We start from the raw sequence: 25,799 nt of genomic DNA, 5'->3' as shown, positions 1-25,799 counted from the left end.
CCCTGTGCGTGCTGCTCCTGTGCCCTGGCCGGCTGCACTCGCCCCTCTCGCTGTGCCCCAGCATTTCTCAGCCAGCGTTTCTGTGCCCTCCCTGGGCTCCCTGCACCCAGCGCTGCCGGCTCCTGGCACACAGAGCCGGCCATGGCCCAGCCTCACGCTGCCACACCTCGAGCACCACAATTCCACCCTGGCAGGGACTTTGCTTTCTCCTCAGCTCCAGCCTGAACCTTCCAAGCTGCACTTTGGGGATGTTTCCTGCAATTCCCACTCCCAAGGAAAGCTCTGTCTCCTGCTGTTCATGAACAGAGGAGGGCTGGTGGGAGAAGTGCTGGTCAGAGGCTGTTTGGGGCACAGTGACCGTGAAAATATTGACTTTTAAAATATTCCATGAAAGGAGGAGGGGCATCAATAAATCTTCTACACTGGACTTTTAAGGGCAGACTTTGGCCTATTGAGGATGCAGATTTGGGGAGTACTAAATCATGTACTGATTCTTTTAAGGGAAACAGCCCTTAAAAACAAAGGGTTCCAGGAAGGATGGACACACTTCAGTAAAGAAACCTTGATGGAGCAAGAGTAGGCTGTTCCTTTTTGCAGAAAGATGACCCAGAGGAAGAAATGACTGGCTTGGCTGGGCATGGAGCTTTTGCATGAATTTAGGGGTAAAAAAGAGGGTGCATCACCTTTGGACATAGAGGCAGGTAAATCAAGAAATTTTTAAGGGTGTTGTTAGGTTCTGCAGATAGAAAATTAGAGAGGTGAAAGCTCAGTTACGACTTAACTTGGATACTTCTGTGAAGGATAATAAAAATGTTTTTATAAGTACATTAATGGAAAAAAGAGAGCTAAGGACAATCTGTATTTCTTATTGTGGGGGATATGGTTAAAAAAGATGAGGAAAAGGGTGAGGTACTTCACCCCTTCTTTGCCTCAGTTTTCAACAATAAGACAGGCCATCCTCAGGACAAGTGTTCTCCTGAGCTGGTAGATGGGCACAGGGAGCAGAACAGCCCCTGGAATCCAGGAGGAAGCAGCTGGGGAGCTGCTGAGCCACGCAGGTGCTCACAGGTGTCTCTGGGAGCAGATGGGTTCCATCGTAGGGGGATGAGAGAGCTGGTGGATGATCTCCCCAAGTTGCTCTCCATCATTTACCATCAGTCCTGGATCAGCAGGGAGGTCCCAGAGGAGTGGAGGTGCCAATGTGAGCCCATCCCCAAGAAGAGCTGGAAGGAGGATCTGGGGAGCTCCAGGCCTGTCAGCCTGATTTGGGTGCCTGGCAAGGTTATGGAGCAGATCACCTTGAGAGCCATCACAGGGCACCCACAGGATGGCCGAGGCATCAGAGCCAGCCAGCGTGGATTTCAGTATCTGCATTGTTGGTCTGGCTGAGGGGATTGAGTCCAGCATCAGCAAATTTGCAGATAACACCAAGCTGGGTGTGAGTGTGGATGTGCTGGAGGAGAGGAGGGCTCCGCACAGGGCCCTGGGCAGGCTGGATCCAGGGCCCAAATCCAACAAGGTGAGGTTAAACAAGTCCAAGTGCCGGGCCCTGCACTTTGGCCACAACATCCCCTGCAGCACTACAGGCTGGTGACAGAGTGGCTGGAGAGCAGCCAGGCAGAAAAGGACTTGAGGGATCAGCACCTGCTCTGCTGCTCCTTCCCGTCTCCCCCAGGGCCCTTGCAGAGCCCCAGCCATGCTGTTTGCCCCCAGCCTGCCCACGGCCAGCCTGGGGCTGCTCACCCTGGGGCTTTTCTGTGCTGGGCATTGGCCTGGCCGTGTTCTTGAGAGAGCCTGGGTAAGGAGCCTGGAGCCCCCAGGGCCTGGCCTGAGGCGTCAGCGCTGCCCCAGCAGTGCCCATGGCCTGTCCCTGCTGCAGCCCTGGCACTGCCACCCCCAGGACTGTGCCCGGCCCCGAGAGCACTCAGGCCCTGCAGCAACACCAGGGCCACCAGGGCAGCGGGGCAGGGCCACGGCAGCAGCACTGGCAACACCAAGTGCTGCTGCTGCTGCTGCTGGGCACAGCTGCTGTGCCAGCACTGATCTGCCCCCAGCTCTGCACACAGACATTGCTGCTGCAGCTCCAGAGAAGGCAACAAAAGGGCATCCCTGAAGAAAACTCTGCTGGGAAATTCTTAATTCATCTAAAGCCACCGAGTGCACAGCTCCTCATTGTCACAGTCTGTGGCCACGGTGAATGTGGAGAGAAACAAAGTCAGAAATGGCAGAAACAATCATCTAGCTTTAGGGAGAATATTAAAAAAAAAAAAGACAGGGAAATCAAAGAACCAAACCAACAGAACTATCAAAAATTAATTTTATTACAAGTGATTTGCAGAAATTGGCAATCAGTTTAATGCTTCCTAAGATGTCCAGTCATCAGTCTCCACACTGCAGCCTTGAGCTCCTGGTTCCTCAGGCTGTAGATCAGGGGATTCAGGGCTGGAGGCACCAGCAAATACAGAACTGACACCAACAGATCCAGGGATGGGGCGGAAATGGAGGAGGGTTTCAGGCAGGCAAATACCGCAGTACTGAGAAATGCATTTCTCCTGCATTTTTCCTTTACAGATTCTTTCAGTCATCTCCTGAGAGGTACAGTTTTTTCTGGTGCTTTTCATGAAATGATTGTACTCTTGATTTAGATGGAGATTTTAGAATTGATTTCAGATGTAGAAGACTCTGAAGTGAGCACAGAAACAAACTCCCTCTGTCAGCCCATTTTCATCTTCTAGATCACTTTCAAGATGTCCTTGGGGGTGTTGGAATGATGATCACACAGCTCTCCACTTCTGGCTGCAGGCTCTGCAGATTGTTTCTCTGCATTCAGTCAGGCTTGCATTCCCCAGGAGTTCTTGGTAGCCTGTCATGTTTTCTTAGGGTAGAACAGTAACAATGAAAACCTTACCAATGGCACAACTGCCCAGCCCACAAGGAAATAAAAAGAACAAGCTGCCAAATTCTTCAAATATTTGTCCTGCTTTGCTGCAAGTGTGCTGCACACACAGTGTGGAAAGCCAAGAGAAGCTGCAGTTGGTGGCACATCTTGTGATAGAAGCTGCACCTCATTCTTCAGGAAAGGTTCTTGGAAAAAGCAAACAGGACTGAGGAGAAGTTTCTGGAAAAACTGAAAGTGCTTTTAAGAAATTAAATGAAAATTGAAACAATTCAAGACGTTTTTCTCAATTTATTTTTATGCTCCCCTTTTCCATCTTGCACTAGTTGTCCATCCCATTAATTCCAACCAGATCTCACCTCTAAGATCCATGAGTTGGCAAGTTTTAGACATTTTAAGATACCATGACCTACACACAGTTTGGCTTCCCCTGTTTTTCTTGGAAAGCAATGTTGGAGAGGTAAGTGCAGTGCTTGGGTCAGGTACAAATTCTGCATTCAGGGATTGCGCTCTGAGAGTGTTTGACCCTCAGCAGGGACAATGCACAGCAGGGACCGAGGGGATTCCTGAGCCACTGTGCAGGAGTCCAGACTCTGGCTCTTGGCTGAACTCGGCAAAGTTCCCGTGTTTGGACAGGCTCAGGGGCTGCCCTCGGGGAACGTGGGGCTCGGGGCGGGCGCGAGCGGGCAACGGACAAACGGACACGGGGACAAACGGCCCCGGAGCTTCAGTTGCAGCAGCGGCAGCGGCAGCAGCGGCAGCAGCAGCGGAAGCAGCGGCAGCGGCAGCAGCAGCGACAGCGAGAGAAGAAACTTCAGATTCCCTTCTCCTCTCCCTCTCCCGCTGTCCCCTACCTCTCCCGCTCTCCCTTTCCCGGTCTCCCCTCCTCTCCCCGCCTCCCTCTCCCCGTGCCGGGCCGGGCCATGCCCCCGGCCCGCCCCCAGCCCCGGGCGGGGCTGCCCCGTGCCCGCCCCCGGCCGTCCCGCCGAGGTCTGGTCCCAGCCCGGCTCTGGCCGTGCTGGCGGTGGCGCTGCCGGGCGGGGATCAGTGCCTGGGGCTGGGGTGGTATTGCCGGCTTTTGGCTCCGCCTGGCCCGAGCCCGAGCCCGACCCCGGCCCCGGTCCCGGCCCCGGCCCCGGCCCCGGCCCCGGCTCCTCCCGGGGCCCGCGGAGGACACACGCGGCCCCGCCGCTCCCGCCGCCTCCGCTGCGCCTTGCCCGGCCCGAGCTCCGCCGCTCGGCAGCGCGGCCCCCGGCCCCGAGCCGCCGCTCTCTTGTTCCAGAGAGCGAACGCCGGGGGATGGCCGGGCCGGGGCGGGTGAGGTGCGCTCGGGGGCCGTTGCTGGCCCCGGGCCGAGCGCTGACAGCCGCGTCCCGCCCGCAGGGAAGGCACAGCAGCGCCTGAAGGAGCGGTACCGGCTGGGCTCGCTGCTGGGCCGGGGCGGATTCGGCAACGTCTTCGCAGCAACGCGGCTCTCGGACGGCGCCCCGGTGAGCGGCGGGGCCGGCGGCGGGCGCAGGAGGAGGGGGTGGAGGAGGAGGAGCAGGGGGCAGGAGGCGGGAGGAGGATGGCACTGGGCAGGGTGGACAGCGAGCTGAGCCCTGTTCTGCACTTGCCTTGCAGGTGGCCATCAAAAGGGTGCCACGGTACTGTGTCCATCACTGGGGTGAGCTGGTGAGTGAGCGAGGTGCTGTGCTGGGCAGGGATGAGCTGAGGCCCGGCAGGGTAGGGGCTGCCAGGACGCCTCGAGGGAGAGCGGGCATGGGGTCAGAGCAGGGCGCAGAGCATCCCGGGCTGGCTGAGGGCTTCCTGACCCCCGGCACGGCATCAGGCCCACTGACGGCATCGTGCTCCTCCCGCAGCCCAACGGCACCAGCGCTCCCCTGGAGATTGTGCTGCTGGACAAGGTGTCCAGTGGCTTCTCCGGCGTGGTCCAACTGCTGGAGTGGGTTGAGCTCCCCAACGACATCTTGATGGTGCTGGAGCGCCCGGAGCACTGTCAGGACCTGCACCATTTCATTCGGGCACGGGGATTCCTGTCCGAGGGGGTGGCGCGGCAGCTGTTCCGGCAGGTGCTGGAGGCCGTGCGGCACTGCACCAGCTGCGGGGTCCTGCACAGGGATATCAAGCCAGCGAACATCCTCGTTGACCTGGCCACCGGGCAAGCCAAACTGATTGATTTCGGCTGTGGCACCTACCTGCAAGAGACAGCCTACATTCGCTTTGCAGGTGAGCCTACACAGGGGTGTGCTCCTGGTTCTGGTATCTCATGGCCCAGCATCTCAGGGCCCAAGCTGGGTGTGGCAGCGGGGATTCTCCCTTTTGCTGCCCTTCATGGCCCTGAGATTTCAGCTGAGTTGGGTTTGAGCAGGGCTGGGTGGGGAGCCAGCTTCCAGTCCTGCTGGCAGCCTTTGCCCACCACTCTGCCCAGGATTGGGGCTGGGGCAGCCAGCCCAACAAAAACACCCGTAGGTGAGGGTAGCAGAGGTGGGGGGGCCTGGAACCTGTGCCCTAGCCAGTTTGGTGTACAGGTGAGAAGGGCTTGGGCTCCTCCACTCACCTGGTTTGTTCTGGGTTTGTTTTTTGGGGCAATGTAGGCAGGGAGGATGAAGGCATGGTTTTCCCTCAGCACTAAGTGTGTTTCTGTCATGGTTGGGCCTTGCCAGGGCTTCTGCTGCCCTCTTCCAACACCGATGGCTTCTTTTCCAACCCCATGTGTTGGAAAGATGGGCAGTGGGTCAACCTGCGTACCACTGGGGCAGCCCCTGCACGCCCAGGGATGCTGGGGCCAGCCTCTGGGAGCAGCAGCATCCCCCTGATGAGCTCCATCTGTATTCCATAGGAACACCATCATACAGTCCCCCGGAATGGACCCATTTTGGCTGGTACTATGGCAAGCCAGCTACCATCTGGTCCCTGGGTATCGTGCTGCACCAGATGGTCTGCGGGGAGCACCCTTTCAGGAGGGACCAGAACATCAGCTGGGACCATCAGCTCTCGCTGCCACAACGGCTCTCTCCAGGTGGATCCTCATCTCTGGGCATGGGTGCAATACCAGTGCTGGGAGACAGCAGCGGGCTCAGGAGCATCCCGCTCTGGCAGCTGCTGAGGAGGTGGCACATGTCCTGCTCTCCTGCTCGCCTCCAAAACAGGGAACTGATGGGAAAGTTTAGGCCCAGCTCTGAGCACATCCAGCATGGAGTGGGCAGGGAATGGTTGGGCAAAGCCAACAGGAGCCTTCTCCAACTGACCAGTGGTTTCTGGTTTCTCTGCCCAGAATGCCAAGATCTGATCAGGCGGTGTTTATCCATGCTGGACTGGGACAGACCCTCATTAGAAGAGGTGTTCTGTCATCCTTGGATGCAGGATATTCATCTGCCATAGAAGAAGGGAGAGAGCCACAGGCACACTGTGCTGCAGGGCCCCGGTAAGTTACAGCTCCACACCTGCCTTGGCCATCAGAAGCAAAGGAACCCCAGACTTTTTTGTCCTGCCTGTGTCACTGCCCAGGGCTCATCAGATGGGAGCACACAGCCCTTGTGCTGGAGCTGAGCTGCTCTGCCCAGCACTGGTGGCCACCATCCAAGCTGGTTTTGCTTGTCCTGGTTCCCTGACAGCTGGGGCCCTGGACAGAACCCTGACAGCCTGGTCGGAGCCCAGGGAAGTAGAAGGAGCCCCCAGAGAAGCTGTACCAGGTGGGGCTGCTGCTGCAGGAGACAGCGAGGATCACATCAAGGATGACAGCCTCTTCCTGGACCTGGCCACTGGTAAGCTTAAGATGATGGACTTCAATTCTGGCACCTTCTTCAAAGCCTGGCTGCACAGCAAATTTACAGATGAGTCCACATGCAGGGGGATGCTCCCAGATTTGGGCATTGCACAGCCTGGCCTCAACCCAAAAGTTCCCACCCCACTCATTGCTGGGATGGATGCAACTAATTCTTCAGTCAGCTGCCCAGCTGCTTTTGGCAGGGCTGGGGGCATGGGCTGGGGTGGGTATGAAATGGGAGTGGGCTCCTGGCCCTGCCAACAGCCCCCAGCACCCACTGTGCCCCGGGCTGGGGCTGGGGCAGCCAGCCCAACACAAACAAACCCCTGTGGTGGGAGCAGAGGTGGGACTCCAGAACCTGTGCAGGGGCTGCTTTGCTGTGCAGGCAAGGAAGGGCTTGGGCAGCTCCACTGCCCTTGTTTGCTTTGGGATCACGGTTATTGTGGGGGACAGTGCAGGGGGAAGGGAGAAAACCTGGGCTTTGCTCACACATGGCTGGGTTTTTCCCTGGCTTGCAGGGCTTGGGCCTTCCTCAATCCCCTCACAGAGCTATGATTTTTCCCTTTGTTCTTTTTTTCCCTTTTTGTCTGTAATCTATTTTCAACAATTTGTTGTTTGTTTTTCTAGAGGAAGCATTCTGGTTGGTCCAGTCTGGATCGGGAAGTTCTTGGGAGCAGCTGCGGCGTGGATGGGCCGTGCCCTTGGAGCAGGCTGAGGACATCGTTTGGGACCAGCTTTTTTTCCAGCCATGGATGGCATGAGGTGGGTCCCCGTCTGCTTGGCAGGGTGGGCTCAGAGCTTTTGGGAGATGGCAGCGAGCACAGGAGCATCCTGCTCTGGGCAGCTGCTGAGCAGGTGGATGTGCCATGGCTGGCTGCAGGCTGGGCACATGTCCTGCCCTCCTGCCCTGCTCCCAAAGGCAGCACTGATGGGCAGCTCTGGGCACTGCTCTGGGCACAGCCAGCATGGCCTGGGCACCACGGGCAGCTGGGACAAGGGGACAGGAGCCATCAGCTGACGGGCAGTTTCTGCTTTCTCTCCTTGCAGCCGGGCTCTGCGGATGCTGAGGCTGCTCTGGGCTCTGCCAGGGCTCTGCTGGAGCTCAGCACGGGGCCGGAATCAGCCAAAGAAGAAATGGTGTCACCTGCAGCACAGACTTGCTTGAGCATTTTGGCAACACAGCTCAAGTTTGCAGAGTGTACATCTCCAAGGGAAAACATGACACCTCCCAAAAATTAAACTTGTTCAATACCTTCTGAAATGAAATCAATCTGGGAGGACTCCAAATGACATTTTTCAGCTTGCTCAAGCTGTAGCTCAGCCCTTCTCTGAACAGTTCTCTCCCCCACCTGCCTTTTACTTCTCAACTGCTCCCTTTTTTTCCCCCCAGTGAATTCCCAGCCCATTGCTGTCTCCATCACTCTGTTGCCTATCTTGATGCCTCTGACCACAAGGAAGGCCGAGCCCCAGGTTTAGGGACTCATGCTGTCACTGGCTGAGGAGCAGCAATGTCTCAGAGGTCTAGTGTCATTTTAGTATCGTTCAGAGCCACTCTCCAGCCCTCAGCTCTCCTCACTGCTGAGTTCCCACTCCCTTTTCCTTGTCCTTGCAGCTGGATGAGCTCTGTGAATCCCCTTGAGCCTCCCCACTCTTCCCAGCCAATGCACCCACCTCAGTGAGGCTGAAGCTGAAGCTTCTCTGTCTCCTCTGGCACACCAGTCCAGTCCCCTGTGTGGGGAGCCCCAGCCCCAGAGCACAGCACACAGCAGTGCAGTACGGGCTGGAGCAGCTGCCCTGTAGCCCTGGCTTGGCTGTTTGTGGCAGCTGAATGCTCTCTGTTTCCAGCTGTCCCTGCAGGATGGCCCCAGGGCAGAGCCCAGCCGGGCTCCCACTGCAGCCCCTGGAGCTTGGGGCAGACAGTGCTCCCAGAGCTGAGGTTGATGGGGAGCAGCCGGAGCTGTGCCTCACACTCAGTGCTGGCAAGTGTTGTGTTCTCATCTCCTGCAGCCTGAGGGGAAAACAACCTGTGCTGCCAGGCCAGCACTGCCCCTCTGGGCAGGGAGAAGGCTGAATGGCTTTCCCATTCCAGAGGATCCTGCACTGAGCCTTGGCAGGGCCTGGCAGGGCTGGAGCCGGGTCTGGCCTGCTGTCCAGGACTCGCTGCCCACCAACCGCCCCCACCCACCATACTCCATCCTCCAGAGACAGAAGGGTCTGTGTGTGCCAGGGGCTCTTGGATGTCTCTGTATCCATGGACAGAAGGGTCTGTGTGTGCCAGGGGCTCTTGGGTGTCTCTGTATCCATGGGTATGGGATGAACACGGACAGTGAAAGTGTCAATCACGTTGCTTGCACACTCCTTCCTTTGTACACAAGACAAATCCATGCACACCCCCACATATTGGTATATTAATAGGATAGGGATGGATAGAGATTTCCCACAGAGCTCTAACTTTGGCATAACTCGCCATTTAACTGGTGGCCAGGAGATTTTTTCCCCAGCTCTGTGTGAGAAGGTGTCCCAGAGCTGAAGGAGCAGCATTCAGAAGCAGTTTCAGGATTTCTAGGCAGGAAGTGGAGCTCACAACCATCCATATAACTCACCATATTCATCAGGTTGGGCTGCTGCTTCTCTAGGAATATGGCCCAACGCAGACATGAGACTTGGAAAAATCCCAGCTCTCTGTGGGCTTGTGCAAAAGGGGGAGCAGCACAAACACTTTGTGCCTGCCTGGGGGCACAAGGTCCAAGGAGCTTTGGTGGCAGAGGGTGACCTGGGCTGGTGGCAGGCGAAGTTCCATTCCATGACATCTCAGAGTGGCACAGGACAAAGGTCCAAGTACCCCCAACCCCACTGATGAAGTCCTTGGAGTGCTGCACATCCTCTAGGAAAAGCTGCTGTCACACAATCCATTGGGATTTATAACTTTCATTTCTAACACTTTAAATCCAAATTCCAAACTGCAATATTTTTACACTCAAGACACAGTCATACACAATCCATCTTTCAATTTCTTATTGATTCAACCACAATTTAAAATTACTTAATATTGCAAACAAAACCCAGAATCTTTTAAAAAAGTGATGTTGATGTCAGTAAGATAGATCCATGCCAAAGTAACTGAGTTCTCTTTTTAAAAATACCAGTTCCCTCTTAATCCAAAGTTAGAGAAGATTTTCACTACACGTTTGTTTTTTGTTTTTATATTTCATATTTTTTTATTTTTTCCTTTTTTAACAGAAAAATCATCCTAAAAAGGAATGTACAGCAAAAAGAGAAACATTTCTGATAAACAATGAAAATGTAGGCTCCTCCTCTGTTTACTTTTCTCAGGATACCCTGAAGAAAAAAAGCTAGCAGATATGAGCAGAGGTGTGAAGTGTTTCCTTTGGACTAAGCTGGAGTTCAGCACTGCTGACATCCTGATCCAGTCAAGAGCTGCAGAATTCTTTTGCACATTTTGAACTCTGTGTTTGTAGGCACAGCACCTGCAGTGCCAATGCAGCAATGCACATGAATAACTCTGTTATTCCATCTCAGAATTTGGGCTCTACCCCAGCACGAGGTGCTGCAGCCCTTTGCTCCTGGTTCCCGTGTGGAGCAGCTCCCTTCCTGCTGGCTGAGCTGCTCAGGCAGAGCCCGGCAGCTCCTGGCCCTGCAGGGCTGAGGCTTTTCCCCACTGCTGGGCACAGACTGACAGAGCAGCACTGCTGAACACGGGCACACAGAGGGACCAGGAGCAGCTGCCTTTGACCACCTGAAGCTCCAAGGCCCAAACTCTGAGCAGCCAGGGCTGGAAGAGACTCGCAGGCTCCCTGGTGGCTGTGCTGCCCCACTTGTGCCCGGCCCAGCTTTGCTTGGGGCAGAGGGAGAACAAGGGGCAGCTCCCTCCCAGCCCAGCCCAGGGACCCCTCCAGCCCCAGGGCTTGGGGCACTGTCAGCACCTGCTGCTCCAGCCACCGCTCCTGCTGGCCCTGACAGCAACACCCAAACCGGGGCTGATCCCGAGGGAGCAGCAGCAGGGCCTGGATCTGATCCCTGACTCTGGGCCAGGGCTGGACAAATGACCCCACAGCAGCAGCAGCAGCAGCAGCAGCAGCAGCACATGGAGCTGACTTTCAGCACAGCCCCTGCCACTCTTCCCTCCCGTGTGCAGCGGTGTCACAGCAGCCTGAGGCACCTGGGAGCCCCCAGTGCCAGCAGGACTTGAGATGGCAGCTCTGGGCTCCTGGAGATTGTGCAAAGAACAGAGCTGGGGACTCCCTGTCCATGGGGAGCTTCCAGATGGAAAAGGCTGCTGTGCCCAGCCAGCTCCAAGGCCACAGCAAGGAGGGTCTCGACCACTGGATCTGTGCCAGTCCCACATTCCTGGGCAGCAGCCACTGAGCCCTGGGGGAACAGAGGGCACAGCAAGAGGGACAAAACCAGGCAAGGTCAGAGACTGGAGTGAGTCAAGACATGAGAGCAGGAACAGCTGCTCCATTGCACTCTTGGAGAAAGCTCCTGGCTGGTTCAAAGCACTGAAAGGCATGAAGGGCAAAGAGGAGGCCACAGCCAACAATGCTCCTGTTTCCACACCCTCTCCTCTCTCTGTCCCAGAAGGAATTGCATGGACTGTATTCATCTCTCTGAGTCGCCTCGTTCAGCATGAGCAGCTTAGCACCAGGAGCTGAAGGAGCTGCAGCCATAGGCCATACGAGTTGAGCACGAGGGAACTTTTGGAGTAAAGTAATGCTGCTCAAATAGACCTAGCTGAATGCAGTGGATATAATAATGGAATCACAGCATCCTTTCTGTTGGTAAAGACCTCTGAGCTCACCCAGTCGAGCTGGTCACACAGCAGTGCCAAGCCCAGCACTAAACCACGTCCCTGAAGTGCCAAGGCCTGGATAACAGCCCTGAGTGAGGCCTGAACAGCAGGCCCTGAGCCAAAGGTGGCCTCTGGATGAACCTTCCAACCAAAGGTTATCTTTGTATTTGCTCATCAATAAAATATGCATGGTCATTAGCACTGTGATAGATGTAGCCACTCATTAGTGAAACATGTATTGACCTTTCTGTATTTAGAAGCCAGACAAGGCCATGAAATCTGACATCTGGCCTTGTTTGGGGCTGAAGGATCAAAGTCACCTCCCTTGGTTCCTCCTTAGGCCCTGGTCAAACTTTGGGAGGGACCCAAGAGGAGGATGAAACCAGATGTTCCCGCACTAGAAGTGCTGTCAGTTTGTTCATTCAGCACTGTCAGAGCTGGGCCCTCTCACAGCGAGGTTGGAGCCTCACCTGTGGCTGGAGGCACCTGCAGGAATTCCCAGTGTCCAGGAGTGGCTCTGCAGCCCTTGGCTGTGACAGCTTCCCCCAGCTGCTGTGTGGATCTGGGGGATGGTGAAGCGTGAGGGGAACTGGTGCTGGATCTTTCTTAATCACTGCAGGCAATCTTTGGTGCTGATGGTTGGGTGCATTGCTGAGCTGCTCCTTTTGTGATTCTTTGCAGTTTGCATTACAATAAATCACACAATTCCTGAACTTGGTGTCTGTGTCTTTGGTTCTGACCCTGCCCACCAGCAAAACAGACACTGCAGGCCCACAGAACCAAAGGTGCCTTGTGACACTGCAGGCCTCCTGTGACCAAGGGGAGCAGAGTGACACTTTGGGCCTCATGGAACCATGGAGATCATTCTGACACTGCAGGGCCCACTGTTTTCCTCTCCCTTCCCCAGCCTAGCCCTGTCTGGCCCTGCAGCAGGAACTGCAAGCACTGGAGGTCAGGGACAGCCACTCTGGGTCTGGAATGCTCAGCAGATGCTCAGCTCGGGCAGCTCCTGCAGCCCCAGGGCCAGCCCCGCTGCCCAGCCCAGCAGCAGAGTTGGCCCCGGGGCTCCTCAGGCAGCTCCTGCTGGCCCAGGGACAGGCCAGCCTCTTGCCAGGGCTCCTCTGCACATCCACGGGCCCCTGCTCTGCTCCTGGCCCATGCCAGCTGCCCCCAGAGCCTTTCCCAGGGGAACACGTCTGTGCTGGCCCCAGCAGCCATTGCTGCAGCCCCTGCCCTGCTGCCCAGAGCCCCGAGCTGGGGCTGCTGCTCTGCAGAGCACGGGGGCTGTGCTGCCCGGGGCCCTGGGCTGCCTCTGCTGGGCTCTGCTGCTCAGCCTGGCACACAGAGGCAGCTGATGGTGCTCCCTGCACTCACCCCCTCCCACACAGGCTCTGCGGGGCATGGAGGGGGCTCAGAGGTTCCTGCCTTGTGCCGGGGCTGCCAGAGGGGCTTGGGGCTGCCCTGGATCCTCCTGGGGGAGTTCCCTGAGGATCAGAGGAGGCAGTGCCCAGACTCCTTTCCCTGGGCCTGCTGTGTCCCTGGGCTGCAGAGCTCTCCTGGCTCACAGCAGACATTCAGTCCTTGATCTCGGGGTGACCCCAGCCTGGCCAGGCCTGTGCCCAGTGAGCTCCACTCCCTGCTGCTCCCTGGCACACACTGTCCCTGCAGGTCCCCTGTGTTCTCCTGGCAGCTCCCAAGGCCCTCCAGACAAACCTTGCCCTGCCATCAGCCCGGGCACAAGCTGCAGGGCCCCAGGAAGGTTCAGCACAGACCATTCAGCATCTGATGGGCACTGGCCATCAACAAGCAAACCTGACCCAGACCTGAGTCCCCTGAAGGCCCCAGTGAGACCCTGATCTCATCCCACTGAGCCCTGGGAGAACAAGGAACACAAGGAGCCTCTTGAGAGTCCTGAGAGTGACTCTGGAGGGGAGCAAAGCCTTCCTGCCCTGCCCTCAGGAGATGCCCTTTGCTGGTGGAGCTGCTGTGCTGGAGCCCAGCTGTGTCCCAGCAGTGCCCATGGCCTGTCCCTGCCTGAGGGCACAGCACGGACACGCAGCAGGACAGTGACCAAGCTGCCAGAGCACTCCGGCCTTGCCCCCACAGCAGGGCTGGGAAGGGGAGTGTGGAGCTGGGAGGAGCAGATGTGGGGAGAGGCAAGGCCATTGTCCCTGGCCGTGCTGCTGTGCTGGGAGCCCCTTCCCTCCACCTCTGCTCACAGGCACTGCCCCTGCAGAGCCAGAGAAGGGCTGAGGAAATGCCTTGAGCACACAGCTCAGGATAGCCACTTCTTTTTATTCACATGCACAAGGAACAAGCCACCTAAAAGCCTTTGTGTTAAAAAAGAGAATATCATGTAGAAATACTCAGAGTAGTACTGCAGTATCTTATAAAAACATTATAACACCAGAAAAATAATAGGAAAAATTCCCAGTGACAAAATGGACAAATAGGAAAAAAAGGCCAAGATTGTCAAGAATTACATTCTGAAGGTTCTGAAGAAGAAAAGTTTAATGTTTCTGAAAAGATACAGTCATCATTTTCCTCAGGGCATCCTTGATCTCCTGGTTCCTCAGGCTGTAGATTAGGGGGTTGAGGGCTGGAGACACCACCAAGTACAGAACAGAGACTGAGAGATCCAGGGATGGGGACGAGATGGAGGGGGGCTTCAGGTGAGCAAAGATAACAGTGCTGATAAAGAGAGACCACAGCCAGGTGAGGGAGGCAGGTGGAAAAGGCTTTGTGCCGTCCCTGCTCAGAGGGGATCCTCAGCACAGCCCTGAAGATCTGCACATAGGAGAAAACAATGAACACAAAACAGCCAAATACCAAACAGGCACTAATTGCAATGAGCCCAAGTTCCCTGAGGTAGGATTTGGAGCAGGAGAGCTTGAGGATCTGGGGGATTTCACAGAAGAACTGGCCCAGAGCATTGCCATGGCACAGGGGCAGGGAAAATGTATTGGCTGTGTGCAGCAGTGAATAGAGAAAGGCACTGGCCCAGGCAGCTGCTGCCATGTGGGCACAAGCTCTGCTGCCCAGGAGGGTCCCGTAGTGCAGGGGTTTGCAGATGGACACATAGCGGTCGTAGCACATGATGGTCAGGAGGGAATACTCTGCTGACAGGAAGAAATACAAAAAAAAGAGCTGAGCAGCACATCCTGTGTAGGAGATGGTTGTGGTGTCCCAGAGAGAATTGTGCATGGCTTTGGGGACAGTGGTGCAGATGGAGCCCAGGTCGCTGAGGGCCAGGTTGAGCAGGAAGAAGAACATGGGCGTGTGCAGGTGGTGGCCGCAGGCTACGGCGCTGATGATGAGGCCGTTGCCCAGGAGGGCAGCCAGGGAGATGCCCAGCAAGAGGCAGAAGTGCAGGAGCTGCAGCTGCCGCGTGTCTGCCAGTGCCAGCAGGAGGAAGTGGCTGATGGAGCTGCTGTTGGAAATTTGCAGGGGCTGCACATGGGAACCTGTTCATGGAGAAAGGACAGTGACAAGTCAGGAGGGGCTGCTTTGAGCCAAACCTGGGCCATTCCCTGCAGACTGTTCCAGTGGTACTCGCTCACCCTTGTTCCTGCTCTGGGAAAACCTTCACCCAGGTCCCTGCCTGAGCTCCAGTTGTGCTGGCTGAGTGTGCCAGGAGCAGCCAGGCCTGTGCATGGGGGCTCTTGAGGAGCCATCCCTGCCCTGCTGCCCTGGGTTTGTGGCAATGGGGCAGAGGGACAAGGCTGGATATTCAGGATTTGTCAGGGGAATCACTCTTAATGGAGAAAGAATTGGTACCATCTGCACTCACACTTCTAAAGAATGTCAGGAGTTGTTTTTTGGAATTGTTTTAGAACTTCATTGCTGGCTCTCTGAGGTCAGAAATCCCCAGCATTCCTTCTGCACTCAGAGTTTGCCACTGAGAGATGGGAGAGGCAAAGGATTCCCTGTGGCAGATGGAAGGTGAGGAGCTGGATGGGTTTGTTCCCAACTGCCCTGGCTTTGCACCTTTGGCTGCAATGAGAGCACAGTCACACTCCTGAGTCACCCTGGCATAAACCAAAGCCTGCCCAGAGCAGAGGGATCCCTGAATGTCTCACCCTCTCTAAAGGGCTCTGGGCAAGGTCTCAGCACTCCCTTGTGCCAAGGACACTCACGGCTCCCTTGGCAAACCCAGCAGCATTTCCTCAGCTGTGGCAGCTCTGCCCTTCCCCATGGGACATTCAGGGAACTGCCAGAGGCTCTGGCACAGATTTGCACCCAGGAGGGCAGCTCAGAGCTTGGAAGGGCACAACAAGGAGATCCCCGGCTGTGCCCATGATGGGATCTCAGGGAGGGGGCTCAGCTCATTCCCCTTTTCCATGGACTGCTTTGCCCACAGCCCCACAGGTCCCAGGGAAGCTTGGACACCCCATTCCCATGGACAGCCCTGCCTGGCAGGAATGCCAAGGGCAGTGCCTGACTCAGCTGCTGCAAATGCCAGAGCCTCCCTGAGAGCAGCAGATAACAGTGACAATATCAGGGCATTGCAGAAACAATAGAAGATGTTGTGGTGCTGTGTCTGAGAGGGCAGGGCTGAGACAGGCGGGCACTCAGGACAGTGCTCCCTGTGCCCAGCTGTGCCCGGCACTTCCCACACACCAACAGTGCCCTCCTGCCCCAGCACTGCTCTCTTCAGCCCCCTCTCCTTGCCTGAGCATCTCCCTGGGCCTGGACATTCCCTCCTGAGAGGAGCCTTGTCCCTGCCAGCGCTCACAGAGCCCATCCCACCCTGTGTGCCCTGGCCCCGGCCCTACAGAAACCTGCCTCTGTGCCGGGCCCTGGCTGGGGCACGCTGTGTGTGCAGGTGGGCAAGGGCAGCTCAGGAGAGCCCTGCTGGGCCCTGCAGAGGTGATGCTGCTGCTGTCCAGGGCTGAGGGCCCTTTGGGAGGCTCCCAGCAGAGAGACTGACCACCCAAAGTTACAGTTCTGGAGTCTCTGTAAATGTTCAAACATTACTTTCATGATTCTGTGTGTCTCTTTCAACTCAGAATGTTTTGTGATTCTGGGATTACAGTTCCTGTTCTGCTTCTCTCATCCGTCTGTTGTCTCTAATAAAAAAAGAATAAAACTCTTGCAAAGGTGTTAGAACAGTAAAGTAAAAAGAAAAGACATTTATTGGAAGATTCCAGGTGTCCAAGTGGGAATTGGGCACAACTGATTTCAACAATTCATTAAGGTGGATTAATTAGGATATTTAACAGAAACATCCAATAGGAGATTCTGTTTCCCCAGTTACACATAGCTGCTCAACTCATAGGAGTAGGTCCAAGGGCTTCTTTGCCATCACTTTTTGTTGTGACTGCTCACATTCTGGTCAAAAAACAAAATGTTCTTCTAGTAGGGCTGCTTCCTGATAATAAGACTATACAGTATCAGGAATGTATTTATACATTCATCCTATTGTTCTAAATTCAAGGAGAAAGGTAAGGAAATGTACTAGAGATAATTATGGATTATAGTTAAAGAAGTATGTAATAATTGTTTAATTGACTTAATAAAGAGTTCAATAGAGTGATGTAAGGATTATAATTTTAAAACTATATAATAGTAATTTTCAGAGCTATTAATATATGAAAATGTATCAAAATAAAAAATCTTTTTGTCCTTACCCCAACTTTCCCATCCTTCTCCAAGCAGGAAAAGGAAAGCTCCTGATCTTTCCAGCAATGCCAGGCTTACCTTCCTTGGGCAGTGTCCCCCGGAGCTGTGCCCAGGCTGCTCTGGAGCTGGGAGCAGCCCTGCCCCACCCAGCCCCTCTCAGCAGCAGCACCTGCCCTGCTCAGGGTGGCTCCTTCCCTCCACAGCTTCTCCCCAGCGCTGGGATCAGCTCCCCCGGCCAGCTGAGAGCTGTCCCTGGCAGGCAGCAGAGTCCCTGCCCCAGCACAGTGCCCTGGGCTGCAGGAGCTTGCTCTGCAGGACAGCCCTGGGCACCCCTGGCTGCTCTGCACAAGAGACAATCAGAGAATGTACTCACAGGGTCCGTAGGCATTGGGATGTTCCAGCTTGAGGAGATCACTCCAGGAGCTGCAGCTGCATTGTCCTGGAGCCAGAGGTTCCTGTGCCAAGGGCTGGCAGTGATTCTGCCCCAGGCACTTCCCAGCACCTTCCCAGCCCTGACTGATTGAAGCTCTCTGTGCCTCTGGGCTGTGCCCGGGCTGGCTGCAGGCAGTGCCCCAGCCCTGCTGGGCTGGCAGAAGAGCTGCTCATCAAGAGAAATGTGCTTTTGAAGCTCTGCTTGCTTACCAGGAGCTGCCTCTGTGCCAGGAGCCCAGCCCAGCTCAGCAGCACAGACACAGCACAAGGACTTTAATGACCCTCTGGGGCTTTGTGCTCAGGCCCTGAACATCAGTCCCTCAGAGGCAGCTGAAGAAACCTCTCCAGAACTCCAAGTCAGAATCCAACTCCAAACTTTCTTGGACTTTTAATGGGTCCCACTGAGGTACACGACTCAGAAAGTGTCCACAGGTCCCAGGCAGAGCAGAGAACTGGAGGCACTGATGACAGGTGGGGACAAAGAGAAGCCAAGTCTTGGTGGCCTGGGGCACAGCAGCAGGGTCTGTGCCAGCAAGGGCTGGGAGGAGACACCTTGTCCTGAGGCCCTGGGGCCTCCTGGCACAGCCCCAGCCAGGCTGGGCAGTGTCAGCCCCTTGTCCTGCCCTCAGCATCCCCCCCTAGCCCACATCCCAGTGGCCTCAGGGATCTGCTGGAAGGAGTCCCTGGGGAGCCTTGCTCAGCAATGGCCCTGGGGGCTCCTGAATGTCCCAGGGACTGCAGGTTTTTCAAAGGACTTTGGGTTTGGCTTTTGCCTTGGACTCTCTGAGAGTTTTGTGCAATCATGGCCTCCAATTATCTGCTGTAATTAGTCCCTGGAGAGGCTTTGTCAGTAACAACACTCAGTGGGGGTCATTAATACTTCAAGGTACTTCAGTTATTTTAAGGCACTCGATGTTTCCCTTTTGATACAGACTCTGTGAGAGGTTTGTGCAATCATGGCCCCAATTATCTGCTTTAACGAGTCCCTTGAGAGCTTTGTACATTCAGTGGGGCTCATTAATACTTTGAGGTACTCAAGGTTTTTAAAGTACTTTGGATTTTCCTTTTCACACTGAGTCTTTGAGAAGTTTTTGTGCCATCCTGGCTCCCAATTCTCTCCTCCAAGGAGTCCATGAGGAGCCTGTGTTGGGATGGAACTCAGTGGGACCCATTCATGCCTTGAGACACACTTTGGGGTTTTCTTCTGACTTTGACTCCTGGACAGGTTTGTACAATCTCCTCTCAGGTCCTGAGGTTCCAGGGCTCAGCTCCAAATGCACCATGGGGCTTGTTAGCATCAAGCAAGTCCTGAGAAACCATGGCTCTGCCTTGATGTACCTCTGCTCTAGTGCAGTTCATTAGGAGGGTTTACTTTTTCAGTTATGGAGAAATATTTCAAAGAGCTTCTAGCAAGTATGTATTCCTATTTTAAAGGGTGTCTTTTATGGCTGTTCTTATTACACAAGAGGTGATTGCAGCATTCAGTGACTGATATTGATCCAGCAGGGACTCTCCTAAGGAGCTCTGGCCTGCTCAGAGAAGCTGTGCCTTGAGCTCTGACCCAGTGTGGACAACCTTGCTCCACATTCCCCAAGCCCATTTTGTCTCTCTTCAGTCACCAGGGACCTGCTTTGCTCAGAGAACTGGCTGTACACAGCCAAAGAGGGGTCATCTTCTTTTGTATTTTGAACCAATCTAAAACTCCTGAGTTTCCCCATTGAAAACAGACATCCTCCTCAAGTGTGTGCCAAGCCCAAGCTGCCACCAAGGAGGTTCCCCTTCCCTAAGGCAGAACCCTGCAAGGAATGTTTTAGACACACAGGAAGTTCTGCAATAAACACAAATCCAGAGTTTGCTCAGGGCAGAATTAGACCAATTCCTGACGGACAGGCCAGCTTTGAACTCCTTGCAGCTGAAAGCTCCGAGTTGGGAGGTGTGGGAGGGACCCAGGAGTGAGGGAAGGGAAATGCAGAGCACCCAGCAAGTGCTTCTGTGCAGACAGGCTGTGGGGAAGGGCACTGCAGAGCTGCCCTGGGCCAGCTGTGAGGGTGGATCATCATCCCAGTCTGCACTGGGCCATTACAAGACACTGTTGGATGGACACTGCACCGACCCCAGCGCGCCAGCCCCTTGCTCAGGGCTGGTGTCACTGCCCAGAGCCAGAGGGGATCCCTGGCTGGGGGCTTGTGCCATGGCCACCTGCCCTGTGCCGCGCTGGCCGCTCAGGCACCAGGAACCAGCAGCAAAGGGCACTGCCAGGGCCAAAGGCCAGCTCAGCCAGACAGAAAGGGGCAGTGCTGGCACTGTTTCCATGGCAGCCCTCACTGGGGGTGACACCTGGGTCACCTGTCCTGGCAGCGTCCATGGAAAGCCCTGTCAGGGACTGAGGGCACAGACACTGGCACTGAGACACTGCTGGGCCGGGTGCTGAGCACAGGGCTGAGCACGCAGAGATGGTTTTGTTCTTGCTGAGCTGCAACAGAGCCAAGGCCTGTCCTGCCCCTCCTCCAGCCACCCTGGGCAGGGGCTGGGGCTGTGGGGAGCTTGGCAGGGGACACAGCCAGGACAGGTGACCCCAACTGACCCCGGGGATACCCCAGACCACAGGACATCATTCTCAGTGTATGAAGTGCGGGGAACAAGGAGGAAGGGGGGAATGTTGAAGTGAGGGGTTTTGCCTTCCCAGGTAACTCTTAGGCAAGAGGGGGCCCTATTTCACCACTGGGCAGGGTCAGTACCAAAGACACAGACACCAACTTAAGGAATCCTGTAATTTATATAATTCACAGCTGCAAAGAATTACAAAAGGATAATCTCAGCAAAGGACATAATCGTGAGCAAAGAATTACAAAAGAAGTTCAGCAATCCAGTGCACAACAGTCATTACCAACATTGATTGCCTGTAGTGATTAAATAAAGATCCATCACCAGTTACCCTCAGACTTTACCATCACCCAGATCCACACATCAGCTGGGGCAGACAAGGACTGCAGAGCCACTCCCAGACACTGGGAATTCCTGCAGGTGCCTCCACCTTTGCAGGCAAGGAGCCTCCAAGCCCGCTGTGAAAGGACACAGCTTTTACACTGTCAAACAAACAAGCTGACATCACTGCTAGTGTGAGAACATCTGGTTTCCTTCTCCTGATTGGTTTCTCCCAAAGCCTGGCCAGGGCTCAAGGAGGAATCAAGGGAGTTGACTTTGATCCTTCACTCCCAAACAAGGCCAGATGGGGCCTTGTCTGGTTTCTGAATACAGAAATAGAAATCCATGTCTTATCAAGGAACACATCCACTGATCATGTTGTTAATAATGCTTTGTTAGGGAGTGGATACAAATATAACATTTGGTTGGAAGGTTCATCTAGAGATGAACTCTGCCTCCGGGCCTATTTAGGCCTTGATCCCAGCCTGTTCAGGCCTTGCTACTTGGATGGGCCCTGAGAGCTACAATGAACTACAACCTTCATAACCATTCTTTCAATAACACAGTTTAGATTTAGGTATTAGGCATAAACGCATCTCCCCTTGTGCTTCAATTAAGTGCTGTTACATTTCATTACTCAGAGCTATTCACATTCCTTTTCAAACATGCCTAAAGAGTTGCTACTATTCTCTCTTCTGTATCAAATGCCTCTCTTTTCTTGAGACTGTCTCTTTTAAGACAAGTCTCAATATTCCACTTCCCATCACAAAGTGTCACAACAACTCGAACATGGAATGTCAGAGTGCACACCAAGTGCACACACTGCAATGATGACAGACACTGCCACAAATGCATTTCACAGCAGCCTCCTTTGGTAGCCATGAAGCCAATCCCACCAAGAAGAATTTTCTTCTTTCTGCCACTCTTCTCCTGCTCTGTCTGTCAAGGTGATTGCTGACTGTTGGCCTTCAAACCCATCACTGACAGCAGTGCAACATTCCTGTCCCATGACAGCCCAGGCTCCTCCTTGGCCAGCAAGCAGATAATCCAAGGCCATGCGGTTCTGTGGAGTCCCCATTTGTATTTGTTGGAGCCCATAGGATGTGCTTATTGGACATTTTAACAGCATTATGTGCTACTTCTTCTAATAATCCATCCAGTGTACTCCACAGGACGGGGCAGCACACATGGAGCACAGGACGAACCAGAATCTTTTGCTTTCTGAAACCCAAGGCACTCCTTGGGAGGAAAATGTTCTCTAGGCTCCAGGTCTTCCTTGTGGTTGTTGCTGAAGGACCCTAAATGGTGGCGCTGCAGCCAGGAGTGGGGTAACACTGACACCGACCAGCTCCAGCAGCCCAAGCTCTACTGACATTGGGAGTGATGGTAAAGCACAGAAATCCCCTCACACTGTGGCCTCTGTAACTAGAACAGGCTTCGGTTCTCCTGAAGGGAAATCTTAGTGAGTCCTGTCAAACGGACCATTGTATTCCTGTGTTTTCTTGAACTGTCCCTTCACTGACAGTTATGAGTCAGAGCCCATGGACTGAGTTCTGGCCAGCCCACAGGGTGGGCCCTCCAAGGGAACCCCATTCCTCCCAGCTTCAGCTGAGAACAAACACAGAAATTAGTGACATGGAGTAATTTGGCTACCCTGATCTTGAAATTTTCAGAACTAATCATTAAATTTTGATGACTAATCCCTTGGTGAAACACTGGTGGTGTTTGTGGCAAACAAAGATTCTGGCTGATTATCAGGGTACAACCTCCAGACATCAATAGTACTTTAGTGACACTGTTCTTCATTCTTTTTTCTCAATCTCATTTGCTCATTTGAGTTAGGAACAATAATTCTGTTGTCCATGGAGCTGGAGCCTTTTTAACTCCAGAATAACGCTCCCAAGTCCTTTGCTGTTCAGCTTTACCATGTTGTCTGTGGCTAACAAGGCTTGGTGGGCCCTTTCCCCTTTGGCTGGAAGGGGGCCGGGTCCCAGTCCCTGAGGGCACCCAGGCTCCTGGATGGAATTTGTGTGCAAGTCCCTCGGTGTCACAGCAGCCTTCACAGGGAGCCCCTTGGATCAGAGCATTTTCCAAAGGGGCCATTGGGGCAAACAGGGAGATTTGGTCTGGCAGGATGGGTAAAACAGTATCCTGTAATACCTACTTGTTCTCACACAGAATACTTGGCTGCAGGGACATATTCCCATTGTTCCTGCCCAGGTTTCAGGATTCAGTATTATCTTTCTTAGAGCTGTTCCTTCAGCTGCCTCGGGAGGGCCTTTTGGCCTCTGGGCACACAATCTGGCTCCTTTATTAGGACTGCTGGATCCAAACCCTTTATCTCCACAAATGGTAATGACTGGAGGTGGATCTCCTTTTTTCACAATTGTGCTTAAAATTCCAATATCAATAATTGTGCCACCCTGTCATGAGGTTGAATAATCCAATCTTATTGACAATTGTTTAACAGAATTACTATAATTTTTCCTTTATATTCTGCATCAATTCCTCCTTTCCTCCTGCCATGACATGAACACTTTTCAAGGCCAAGCTCCAAGCGAGCAGTTACCAAACCAAAGTGTCCTGGAGGAATCTGAATTCCTGTCTCAGTATTGATAGCTTTCATTTGCTTTGGATTTATCCTAATTAATTCCAATGCATGAAGGTCCAGCCCTGCAGCCTCTGGGCTGGCCCTGCCAGGGGCCATCACACTCACAACAATTTCCCAGGCAGTCCAAGTCTCACTGCCCATGATTGTAGGTGCAAATTGGGTGCAGCTGTGCACAGCCAGAGGTTTGCATTTCCCCAGTGGGCCATTGTTAAGGGCATGGAGCACATCTGGGAGATGGGTTCTCCATGGGGACAGGTTCCCATCTCCTCATTTGCTCAACTGCTCTTTTAACAACCCCTTCACCTGTTCAACAAATCCTGCAGCTTGAGGATAGTCTGGTACATGAAAAACCCTGCAGTCTTAATCACGGTATTTTTCACAGTAACAGACAAAGCACTCTGCATCACAGTATCAGAAAACCCTGTAAAAATAGACAATTTTATCCCCTCCTCCTTTTTTCATTGTATACAATCTCACAAAGTTTACCTCTGACATTAGGGTCCTGGCCAATCCTTTTCTGTAGAGTGTTTAATGTTACATCCCTGAGCAGCCAAAGCTACCAAATTAGTATTGTCAGCACTATTTCACATTATTACTATTTTATACATAGATATAGATATTGATATAGAAATATAGATATAGCTAGATAGGTATAGACATACATATAAAATAGATATATATCTATATATATATATTAAGGTCTTATTATACTATAAATATGTACATGGTTATTTATCATATTAATATTTCACTTGCACAAATGCATCGGAGCTCAAGATTAAAACCTTCTGTTGCTCCATGTGGGAGCATTCCAACAATAACTGTTCCTTCTGAAGGTGCTGTTTCCAATGTACTGTTAACAAATTCATCTTTGTCTGCCCAAACCCACAAGTTCTTTTCCTTTTCAGTATGCAATTTTTGGATACATTTTAAGACATCCAGGGGTTCAGCTTATTTTAACCAACTGCCCCACTGCTCACATGGTGCTGCGACCTCAGCCCGCTCCGGAGCCAGAGAACTCCAGGGAAGGGCTTCCCATCTGGGAATTTCCGATGGCACTGACTCCTCACATTTACATTTAACAAGAGACATTTTGCTGTGATCTGGCCAGACTGTGCCAGTTTTGTTTTACCAGTGGGCAGGGTCAGCACCAAAGACACAGACACCAACTGAAGGAATCAGTGTCATTTACTGCAGCTCAAAGCAGCAAAGAATCACAAAAGGAGCAGCTCAGCAATGCACCCAACCATCACCACCAAAGATTGCAGCAGTAATTAAGAAAGATCCAGCACCATTTACCCTCAGACTTCACCATCCCCCAGATCCACACAGCAGCTGGGGGAAGCTGTCACAGCCAAGGGCTGCAGAGCCACTCCTGGACACTGGGAATTCCTGCAGGTGCCTCCAGCCACAGGTGAGGCTCCAACCTCGCTGTGAGAGGGCCCAGCTCTGACAGTGCTGAATGAACAAACTGACAGCACTTCTAGTGTGGGAACATCTGCTTTCATCCTCCTCTTGGGTTCCTCCCAAAGCCTGTCCAGGGCCTAAGGAGGAACCAAGGGAGGTGACTTTGATCCTTCAGCCCCAAACAAGGCCAGATGTCAGATTTCATGGCCTTGTCTGGCTTCTAAATACAGAAAGGTCAATACATGTTTCACTAATGAGTGGCTACATCTATAACAGTGCTAATGACCATGCATATTTCATTAATGATCAGATACAAAGCTAAGCTTTGGTTGGAAGGTTCATCCAGAGGCCACCTTTGGCTCAGGGTCTGCTGTTCAGGCCTCACTCAGGGCTCTTGTCCAGGCCTTGGCACTTCAGGACATGGTTTAGTGCTGGGCTTGGCACTGCTGGGTGACCAGCTCGACTGGGTGAGCTCAGAGGTCTTTTCCAACAGAAAGGATTCTGTGATTCAGTGATTCTATCTGCTGAATTCAGCTAGGTCCATGTTAGCAGCACTCATTTGCTCAGAAAGTCTCCTCTTGCTCAGCTCTTGTGGCCTGAGGCTTCAGCTCCTTCAGCTCCTGGTGCTAAGCTGCTCATGCTGAACGAGACGACTTGGAGAGAAGAACACAGTCCATGCAATTGCTTCTGGGACACAGAGAGGGGAGGATGTGGAAACAGAAGCATTGTTTGTTGTGGCCTCCTCTCTGTCCTTCACACCTTTCAGCACTCTGAACCAGCCAAGAGCTTTTCCAAGAGTGCAATGGAGCAGCTATTCCTGGTCCCAGGTCTGGTTCTCTCCAGTCTCTGACCTTGCCTGGTTTTGTCCCCCTTGCTGTGCCCTCTGTTCCCCCTGGGGCTCGGTGGCTGCTGCCCAGGACTGTGGGACTGGCACAGATCCAGTGGTCGAGACTCTCCTTGCTGTGGCCTTGGAGCTGCCCGGGCACAGCAGCCTTTTCCTTCTGGAAGGTCCTCATGGACAGGGAGTCCCCAGCTCCATTCCTTGCACAACCTCCAGGAGCCCAGGGCTGCCATCTCAAGTCCCTGCTGGCACTGGGGGCTCCCAGGTGCCTCAGGCTGCTGTGACACTGCTGCACACAGGAGGGAAGAGTGGCAGGGGCTGTGCTGAAAGTCAGCTCCATGTGCTGCTGCTGCTGTGGGGTCATTTGTCCAGCCTTGGCCCAGAGTCAGGGATCAGATCCAGGCCCTGCTGCTGCTCCCTCGGGATCAGCCCCAGTTTGGGTGCTGCTGTCAGGGCCAGCAGGAGCGGTGGCTGGAGCAGCAGGTG

General features: G+C 53.8%; 1 protein-coding gene and 1 pseudogene across 1 annotated transcript in view; one reads left to right on the top strand and one right to left on the bottom strand.

The window, feature by feature from the left end:
- The window catches only part of LOC135305562 (zinc finger protein 850-like), a 243,967-nt gene that overhangs the window by 31,162 nt on the left and 187,006 nt on the right, over nt 1-25,799 (top strand). The gene's annotated exons all lie outside the window — the stretch shown is intronic.
- LOC135305986 (olfactory receptor 14J1-like) lies at nt 13,986-14,535 on the bottom strand (annotated as a pseudogene).

Source organism: Passer domesticus, chromosome 8 (genome assembly GCF_036417665.1).
Source record: "Passer domesticus isolate bPasDom1 chromosome 8, bPasDom1.hap1, whole genome shotgun sequence".
Lineage (NCBI taxonomy): Eukaryota > Metazoa > Chordata > Aves > Passeriformes > Passeridae > Passer > Passer domesticus.
This window is presented reverse-complemented; position numbering and strand designations above follow the sequence as displayed.